The following is a 10,459-nucleotide window of genomic DNA, read 5'->3' as shown; positions in this document are numbered from 1 at the left end:
AATAGGATCCAAAGTGTTAGGAAATATGTGTTCCCATAAATACAAAGGAGGATGTCTCTCCTCATACCTCTGGCACTTTAGTCAGACTGCCAGACTGTGCACCACAGAGCCAATCAGGAGAGAATACATACAGGTCAAGGGTGCCAATTGAAAGTCAAGGGGTGTGTCTGTGCCTTTTGGATTACTCTCTCTTTACAGAGAACCCCTGTGGTTCAAGTCAAGAGCTACCCTTCCCCTCTCAGTCTGCTCTGCGCATGTCTGAAAGTGACAGAGCCAGCATCCAAGAGAGTTTTTCACAGTATGTCATAAAAAATTATTACACTTATGAAAAATGCTAATAKGTATTAGATCCAGTACAATGGAATAACTAAGACCTGAATTTGAATGCAGCGTGTTCCGATTCCTCCTTCTCTTTCTGTCCAGCAGGGTCAACCAAAAACACTTGGACTGATGGTTCATGCAGATACTGGGGAAGCAATATAGAAATGTATTGATCCCTTAAATGATTTTACTATTAAATGACCCATATCACAATCCTCATACCTCTTCACAAAAATGTACCTAAATCAATTTTGGAAAAAGGATTTTACTCACAAAAGATGTAGGAATGTATTTTTCTAGTTAGAAATAGTAGGCCATGCATCAAATAACTATTTTCATCAGAAAAACGAACCCTCAAATGCACTATTGCATTTTTTAAGTTGTCTGCAGGTGGCTTRTTGTGAATGCACTCAAMTATCAARTCATTATCAGGTTATGTAAACTGTCTTAATGTACAGTATATGAAAGTGATGATATAAAAAGGATTCTTTCACATTATCAAGCTCACTGTGACTGACAAATCCCTGCCTATTACTGTGATTAAAAAGAGAAAAAAAACACTGTTTTTCATTAGGCCTACCTGTGCGTCTTCCTTTAAGCACCTCTGTTCRAACACCTCTCCTGTCCTTGATCCATTCCACATACAGCCATTTGCAGATCTTTTTAGTGTCCATGTGACAGTTATTGCGAGGCTGGAACTTCCCCCCAAAATGTTTTAACATCCATGTAAAATGAAGGCCATGCAAGCTTACAGATTTAAGTCTAATAGCATGAGATGAAAGTAGACGAACACCAGAGTGTGCAATAAGAAGGTATTCTGAACCTTTTTTGAGGTCAGTAGGTCACATGACCAAGGAGCTATTGAAATTTTAAATGTAGAAACATTGCAGGTAAAGATTATGTGGATGAAAATGGACAAACTAAAGGGTGTGCATGTGTAGGCCCACTGAGTGGACATTCTGAACCTTGTTTGAAGTCAGTAGGTCACATGACCAAGGAGTTTATTGAAATTCTAAATTTTGAAAAATGTATGTGAAATCATGTGAGATGAAAATGGACAAAATAAAGGGTGCGCAATATAGAAGGGTAGTCAGTGACATTCTGAACCTTGTTTTGAAGTCATAGGTCGTATTACCAAATGAGCTATTGAAATAAAAAAAATAGTGCAAGAATTTAAATCGACAAAAAAAAGTGCAATGTGTGTCTATGCCATCGGGTTAGCTGTAACCAGTTTTGAAAAGTTTTAGGAGTAATGGTTAAGAGCTATTGAAATTTGAACATTTTGATTTATCACTGTTGACGGTCCCTAACGGCTGTTGGTGGACGTTAGGAAACTACAGGCGAATATCCAACTTGAAACTGTTTTTTACCTCGGTGTTGTAACGGCAGTCTAGTCGTCCTCCTCATCGGACGAGGAGAGGCGAGAAGGATCGGAGGACCAATTGCAGCGTGGTAAGTTTCCATAATTTAATGACATGAAAACTAGACAAGAATACAAACAACAAACGTACTAACCGTCACAGTCCCGTGTGCACAAACAACTGACACAGGAAACAACCACCCACAAATCCCCAACACAAAACAAGCCACCTATATATGATTCTCAATCAGGGACAACGATTGACAGCTGCCTCTGATTGAGAACCATATTAGGCTGAACACAGAAACAGACAAACTAGACACACAACATAGAATGCCCACCCAGCTCACGTCCTGACCAACACTAAAACAAGCACAACACATAAGAACTCTGGTCAGGACGTTACAGGTGTAATGAACGTGTAGGAGTCGGGACGAGAGAGAGGCAGGCAGCGTTTCTCAGCCAGTCTAAATCATGAATCAGTTGGCATCATTTTTATGGATATACGTATACAAAGAAATGCCAATTGAAAAAAGGTCCAACGAAACGAAGTGCAGCTAGTTTGCAGTCTTTCCAGCTTCAGTTTGAAGTGATTGTGTTAGCTGTGTTGTTGGCTAGCTCCTCTGAACAACAGTGTCCTAACGAGAGCACATTTTCTATGCCAGGCGAAATCGTGCCTCATTAGCTCATTGTTATGTGTCCAAATAAACGTCATTAGAAAAAAGCTTAAACAAATGCAGCTACTGTTGTTATTATTTCTGYACTGTTTGACGTGACTGTAMGTTAGCAGTAGTTTGCTAGCTAGCAAGCAAAGGATAAGAATGTTGCTAGCCAGTATGGCAATGGAACATTTAGAACGAACGACTGGATACAGAACAAAAAGATACTGAACTAACGTTACTGGGTTGCGTCTCTGGCAAACGAACCAATAGAACCCTACATTTGTTTCGGGACTATATCTTGTATAACTTTAAAAATTAAAATATGTCAATCATTATTTGAAGATGTTGGTAACCCGTTAAAAGTGTTAGTGCCCTCGAAGCCGGTGTTTGGGGGATATATTGGTACGGTTTGCCGGCCATCGACTTTGTCTCGGCCTAAAAACGCGGTTCCAATATATCCTCCAAACACCGGTATCTCGGGCATTATCACGTAAGTAAACAGAGTAGCGCTGTTTAATGTACAATTTTGTCAACAAAATTAGGTTGCTTTTACCCYCATCCCTATTGCAGAATGCAACCTTTTGACAACATGTACAAAAGTCGATTTAAACCACATTTGCATTAGTTCCCCTCGTTTGGCATTTAAGCTGTGACAACGAAAAGGCAGCAGACAGACCAGTATGTTTTAGCAGGGAATTTGGTAGGGTGACCTGCTTTTTATCTATGAAAATACTTTTTGCAAGCAGATTGTGAACCCAAAAGTGTAMATTTTATTTTAGAGGGGGGATAATATAACAAATTATAATTTGGTTAGGGCATAGGRGTAGAATTAATGTCATCTTGTCTTCAGGAGATGTATTATCTATTTAGTCTGACCAGTGGAACAATTTGCATTCTTAACAATGGGCTAAAATATAGGGTAATTACTGTGCTTGTCAGCAAGAACATTACTTTTATTCCCCACACTTATTATATTATTCTACTTCTTTCCAATTTTGCCAGTGTAATCACATATTTGAAATCTCATATGCCTACTTGTGTCTTTGAAAATGACTTATGAGGCTATGTATTTTTGCAGCCATTCATAGAAAGTTTTGAATACGTCATACAAATAGGCGTTGGATATTAAATGCTCCAAGAATCAAATATAATTTGACATTTTAGTATTGTGTACATTCTAGGCAACTCATAAACATATAATATTTTGTCTCTGTAGAGTAAGATGATGRAAAGGATCTTCAACTAGTAGGTATAAACAACCTGAATATTGATATTCATTAGATTKTTCTTGAAGGTTTGGTGATTTTGATAAATTAATTGTTATAACAAGAACATTTTCAAACACCCAGCACTTGGGAAACATAGATCAGGGATGGCCAACCCTCCTCGAGAACAAGCAGGATTTTCATCCAGCCCTTAAAGAGATTGTTCACCCAAATTACAAAATGTTTGTGTCCTTACCTTGAAAGCAGTCTATAGACAAGGAGACTGCAATCTRTGATTTGGTTACCCACTGCCATCAACCATTAATATTTCCTGTGCAGAGCCTTGGTGTAGTGGTAACACTCCCTGGCACATTTCGCGTACAACTTTCCACCTGAGAACAGGGATCAATCCCCGCTTTCAGACTTCCACTGTTTCTTAGCATTTGCATGTCTCCCYATTTCATTTAATTACTGTCTGTCAAACCACCCCAAAAAACATGTTAAAATAAATAAATAATATTAGCGTACTTTAAATTTCATACCCCAATAATTACAAAGTATCGAAGTTGTCCAATTAGGCCTAAGCCATGCCAAAATTCATAGAAATGCAGGAAATTAGCTTTTAAACAGTAAGTTTTTCCCACGTCTAGGGGGTTGTGCTAGGAGGCAATGACATTCACATTGCAAATCTCACTCTAAGCTTTCATCAAAAGTTGGCAGCCCTGTAACTGTATCTTTCATATTTGTAAAGTTATTTTTGGATAATAATTAAGTTGAGTGTTCAAGGTTTCAAAAACCGTATGGCAATCGGGGCTACATTTTTTCTATATAGTGTTTCACACTTGACCAACTCACCTCAGCTAATCAAAAGGGATGTGAAATTACTCCAATGTAGCRTTGGAGTCATGAGAAAGGCTACCCTAACCAATTACCTGACCATTCACCTTATGTATTACTGTCCCTCAAGTGACATCCAAAAAAACACCCCAAAAACAATAAACAACACAAATGGCTCCTAGCCCCCATGCATGCTTTCTGTCCCTATCAYTAAAACTTAAACTGAAACTAAATAATATAAAAATGAAATRTAAATATTTTTATAAAACTAATTACAAACCAGCAAACTGAAACTAAACTGAATTCAAAATCAACATTGAAAAACGAATAGAAATAAAAACTAATATAAAAACACAAAACTACAATAAACTTGGCCCCGACATTATACATTTGATTTGGGCCGGGTAGGGCCTGTTTTTTTCATCCATAACTAGGGTACGTGCAGGGCTCGGGTATCACTAAATTGATCAGTAACATTTACAAGCTAAGCCATTTGCTCGTGCTCTGCTGCGCAGTACAGTCATGTCTGACTAAGATCATAACATGCTTCAACCTTGTCAAATATAAAACAGGAAAGATTATTTCATGGAAAATAAGAATGTTCCTTGAGTTTTGTCAGAGTTTAGAGTGACAAAGTATTTCACAGCGAACTGCTCTCTCATGTTTCATCATTGAGCAGAGCAACCCAAGCTGAGTTGTTGCTATGGATACTCACAGACGCAGAGCACATGCAGATTGTGCTGTTTGCAGGGAGCGAGTGACAGACCGAGAGGAGTAGTTAATGGAGGAAGTTATTTCTGGTTTCGGGCAAGGCCTTAAATTTGGCAGAAGCAATTGTACCAGGGTAGGGTTGGGGCTGAACGTCGTGGGCATGGGTAGGTCTCGGGCTTAAAAGTCATGCCCTTGCAGGGCTCTACTTCAGATATTTATATCTGGAGCTGGAGCACGATGGCTTTGAAAATCAGTAAGTATGAATTCAATAAGAAAAATAAGTGTTTGTGATGTCTTCTTCCCTCTCCTCTTTCTCTCTTTCCTTCCTCAAGTGTCAGTGAACCGCACTGGGTCTTCAGGCACATGGGCATCCGTGGCTGGTCCTGGTGGCTGGGACACAGGGAACCAGCGTGACCAAGAGTGCTTCCGACCTGCAGCCCCTGTGAGGCAGAGGAAGCGTCCGGCGTGCAGGGAGAGGGGCTGGTGGGGGAGGCGGGGTCCGGGGGCCCCTGGACGAAGCTATAGTCCGGTTCCTGACCTGGCAGAGGCTCCTCTCCATGGAGGAGGCACGGTGGGAGAGGGAGGCGCAGGCCAAGGATAGGCGGGAGCAGCAGGAGGAAAGAAGGGCAGAGAAAGAGAGACAGCATGAGCTCCTTCTGTTTAGCAAGTTAAATGGGGCCCTGGTCGCTGTCACACAGACTACCCCTACTGGCCCACTGTTTGCTCTTCCTGTCACTACTGACTCAACTGACTCAACCGCTCTACTTAATGCAGTATCTGCCCCTGCTACTTCATCAATCCCATTTGGCAGTCCTGCCCCAACTGCAGCACAACCACATTTATTTTTCACCTTTATTTAACCAGGTAGGCCAGTTGAGAACAAGTTCTCATTTACAACTGCGACCTGGCCAAGATAAAGCAAAGCAGTGCGACACAAACAACACAGAGTTACGCATGGGATAAACAAACGTACAGTCAATAACACAATAGAAAAATCTATTTACAGTGTGTGCAAATGTAGTAAGATTAGGGAGGTAAAGGCAATAAATAGGCCATAGTGGCGAAATAATGACAATTTAGCAATTAAACACTGGAGTGATAGATGTGCAGAAGATGAATGTGCAAGTAAAGATACTGGGGTGCAAAGGAGCAAACAATAAATAACAATATGGGGATGGGGTAGTTGGGTGGGTGGGTTATTTACAGATGGACTGTGTACAGGTGCAATGATCGGTAAGCTGCTCTTGACCGCTGATTCTTAAAGTTAGTGAGGGAGATATGACTCCAGCTTCRGTGATTTTTGCAATTCGTTCCAGTCATTGGCAGCAGAGAACTGGAAAGAAAGGCGGCCAAAGGAGGGATGACCTGTGAAATATACCTGCTGGAGYGCATGCTACGGGTGGGTGCTGCTAAGGTGACCAGTGAGCTGAGATAAGGCGGGGCTTTACCTAGGAAAGAGTTATCGATGACGTGGAGCCAGTGGGTTTGGCGACGAATATGAAGTGAGGGCCAGCCAACGAGAGCATACAGGTCACAGTGGTGGGTAGTATATGGGGCTTTGGTGACCAAACGGATGACACTGTGATAGACTACATCCAATTTGCTGAATAGAGTGTTGGAGGCTATTTYGTAAATGACATCGCCGAAGTCAAGGATCGGTAGGATAGTCAGTTTTACGAGSGTATGTTTGGTAGCATGAGTGAAGGATGCTTTGTTGCGAAATTGGGAGCCGATTCTAGATTTAATTTTGGATTGGAGATGCTTAATGTGAGTATGGAAGGAGAGTTTACAGTAGAGGTCGACCGATTATGATTTTTCAACGCCAATACCGATTATTGGAGGACCAAAAAAAGCCGATACCGATTAATCGGACGGTTTTCTTCAAAAAATGTATTTATTTATTTATTTGTAATAATGACAATTACAACAATACTGAATGAACACTTTTATTTTAACTTAATATAATACATCAATAAAATCAATTTAGCCTCAAATAAATAATGAAACATGTTCAATTTGGTTTAAATAATGCAAAAACAAAGTGTTGGAGAAGAAAGTAAAAGTGCAATATGTGCCATGTAAAAAAGCTAACGTTTAAGTTCCTTGCTCAGAACATGAGAACATATGAAAGCWGGTGGTTCCTTTTAACATGAGTCTTCAATATTCCCAGGTAAGAAGTTTTAGGTTGTAGTTATTATAGGACTATTTCTCTCTATACCATTTGTATTTCATATACCTTTGACKATTGGATGTTCTTATAGGCATTTTAGTATTGCCAGTGTAACAGTATAGCTTCCGTCCCTCTCCTCGCCCCTACCTGGGCTCGAACCAGGAACACATCGACAACAGCCACCCTCGAAGCATCGTTACCCATCGCTCCACAAAAGCCGCGGCCCTTTCAGAGCAAGGGGAACAACTACTTCAAGGTCTCAGAGCGAGTGACGTCACYGATTGAAACGTTATTAGCGCGCACCCCACTAACTAGCTAGCCATTTCACATCGGTTACACCAGCCTAATCTCGGGAGTTGATAYGCTTGAAGTCATAAACAGCTCAATGCTTGAAGCACGGTTGCCGACTGGCCCCGTCCCACCTCACTCAAGCAGGTCCAGTGGTTCCTCGGGTTTGCCAATTTTTACAGGCGTTTTTATACGCAACTTTGGTGATGTGGCAGCACCTCTCACGATCCTAACCCGCAAGTCTCAGACCCGATTTTGCTGGACCCCCGAGGCTAACAGGGCATTGATGGAGCTCAAGGGACGTTTCACCTCTGGACCCATCTTCGTTCATGCTGATCCTACCATTTTCTTGTTTATTGTATTTACTTACGGATAGCCAGGGGCATACTCCAACACTCAGACATMATTTACAAATGAAGCATTTGTGTGTAGTGAGTCTCAGATCAGAGGCAGTAGAKATGCCAGGGGGGTTCTCTTGAGAASTGCGTGAATTGGCCCATCTTCCTGTCCTGCTAAGCATTCAAAATAGAACTAGTACTTTTGGGTGTCAGGGAAAAAGTTATGGAGTAAAAAGTACATTATTTTCTTTAGTAATGTAAAAGTAAAAGTAAAAAGTTGTCCAATATATGAACATTAAAGTACAGATACCCCAAAAACCTACTGAAGTAGTACTTAGGTATTTTTACTTAAGTACTTTACACCACTGCTTATCACTGACTTTGTCAATCAGAATAAACCATTTCTTCTATGGTGTTGACCAGCAAGTGAGATGTCCATTAGAGATGTGGTTCTGTACTTACCGTAGCTATATTTAATCTGTGGTCTTGTGCATGACACTTCTATTGAATGTAACCGTTCGCTCTCTGTCCAGAAAACGACTCCCTTTTGTGTCCCTCACTGCCACAGAAGACCCAGCCTGACAGCAACATATCGACCCAGCCTTGCTGTAGTATCCTGACTGGAAAGGCCACCACTTGTAAGAAATCTCCTTGTATAGGACTCCATATGTCATGTGTTATTTGAAAAGGRTGGTTATGGTACATGTATTCATTAGAGACTACAATTCGATAAGATTTATTAYACAGAAGGAAGATGTTTATTAGAGCAGCGATTAGGATGATGGTGATGGTAATAATGGTGGTGGTGAYGACGACGACGATATCCGATCTGTAGTCTGAGAGAAGAGGTGTCCAGGTTCTTGTCTCACTACTGTAGTTTCCCTGACCCAGGTGAGTAAACTGCCTCTCCTAATCCTGGCCTTTAAGGAGTGCTGTGATTTATAGACTACTTCATTATATTATTACTGTATTATAAGTATAGCGACTCATTTAGGCCTGTGATACCAGTGGACTCGACTCAATTAATGACTTTCATTTACCAAATTAATGACAGTAAAAGTGCTTAGGCCCACAGAAAATGGATTGTATCCATCAAGGACTGTAGGCTATTAATCTATGGGTATGAATAGTTAAAGACAGTGGTGGCTGCTGATTGGCTGAATACCCGGGCGCAAGGTGGTTGGGAGTTGTCAACAAAGCAGCATGAAAGAAATATGATGCCAAGTTTTTGAACTACCAGTAGTTTCTTTGAGACGATATATAAAGTGATCTGTGCATTTGAACAACAGCATAAATACACCTATTTCGCTTTTGCATGTCAAAAACCGAATGACCACTGCTGCATGTTGCCACTGTTTTGAACAGATTAGCTGATACTATTTAGAACGAGCAGCCAACTCACGAACGAACGAGTGCACCAGGGAGAAAGGTCGTCACTAGTTACCCCAGCTACAAAGTCGTATAGCCTGTCTATTTCTAAAATGTCTCTTATGTCATTTTRAACCTAACCCTAACATTAAGCACACTGCTAACCTTATGCCTAACCCTAACCTTAAATTAAGACCAAAAGTCMATTTTGACTTTGTGGCTGTGGTAACTAGTGGAAACCAGGGAGAACGCAACAAGCATTCAGATGCAAATAAGTGAAAACACATTATCTAACTGGGGATAGCTAGCTAACATAATGTCACAAAGCATGATGCCCACAGCCTGGTAAGTTAGTTAACCCCCTAGAGTTGATGCCCGTGGAAATCTAATTCGCATAATACATCAATTCCCATAACCTGATATCTTAAATAGACATTTTCTTTTGCATGGGTTGCATCTCAATCCACCACATCCGCCGATGTCGGCCTTCTGCATCTGCAGTGGAGCTACAGCGGTGTTTGTCAGACCTGGAAATGTCCCGAAAATCGGTCRGTTTGGTCTACAAACTATTATGACCCCTATATGGACTGTCTCGAACACAAAAATGTTGGTTGTTTTGCTCTAGGACTCCCACAATCCTCACAAGACTCGTCTGAAGGTATTTTCAAAATGTATTTTACCTTTATTTAACTAGGCAAGTCAGTTAAGAATAAATTCTTATTTTCAATGATGGCCTAGGAACAGTGGGTTAACTGCCTTGTTCAGGGGCAGAACGACAGATTTTACCTTGTCAGCTCAGGGATTTGATCTTGCAACCTTTCGGTTACTTGTTCAATACTCTAACCACTAGGCTAGAGGTAGCCCAGTACCAGTTTAAAAAATGATCTTTCTTATATCTCACTTCAAAACATGATTTGTGAATCTGTTGAGACCGAACAGCTGGCGCGACMGCTAAAATGGCTTTGAAAAAAAAATGATTTCAGCTTATAGTATCTAACAAAATAACTACATTATGGTATTCGCTGATCGTAATGTTTCGGTACATTTGTGGAGAAAATTTGTACTTACTTAACCATTAAATTATGAAGAATGTTTTTACTCATAAAGCTAGTGTCTTATTTGTGTGTGTGTGGGGGTTCAGGTTGTGGTGATGAATGGCTGTGGCTCCCTCTTCTCATTCATAGCCGCAGTGCTTTGTG

General features: G+C 40.8%; 1 pseudogene; it reads left to right on the top strand.

Annotated features, from left to right (window-relative positions):
* LOC111952214 (uncharacterized) overlaps positions 1-10,459 on the top strand; it is a 27,431-nt pseudogene that overhangs the window by 10,474 nt on the left and 6,498 nt on the right.

This window comes from Salvelinus sp. IW2-2015, linkage group LG26 (genome assembly GCF_002910315.2).
Source record: "Salvelinus sp. IW2-2015 linkage group LG26, ASM291031v2, whole genome shotgun sequence".
NCBI lineage: Eukaryota > Metazoa > Chordata > Actinopteri > Salmoniformes > Salmonidae > Salvelinus > Salvelinus sp. IW2-2015.
Note: the sequence above shows the minus strand (reverse complement) of the source record. Positions and strands in the feature narration are given on the sequence as shown.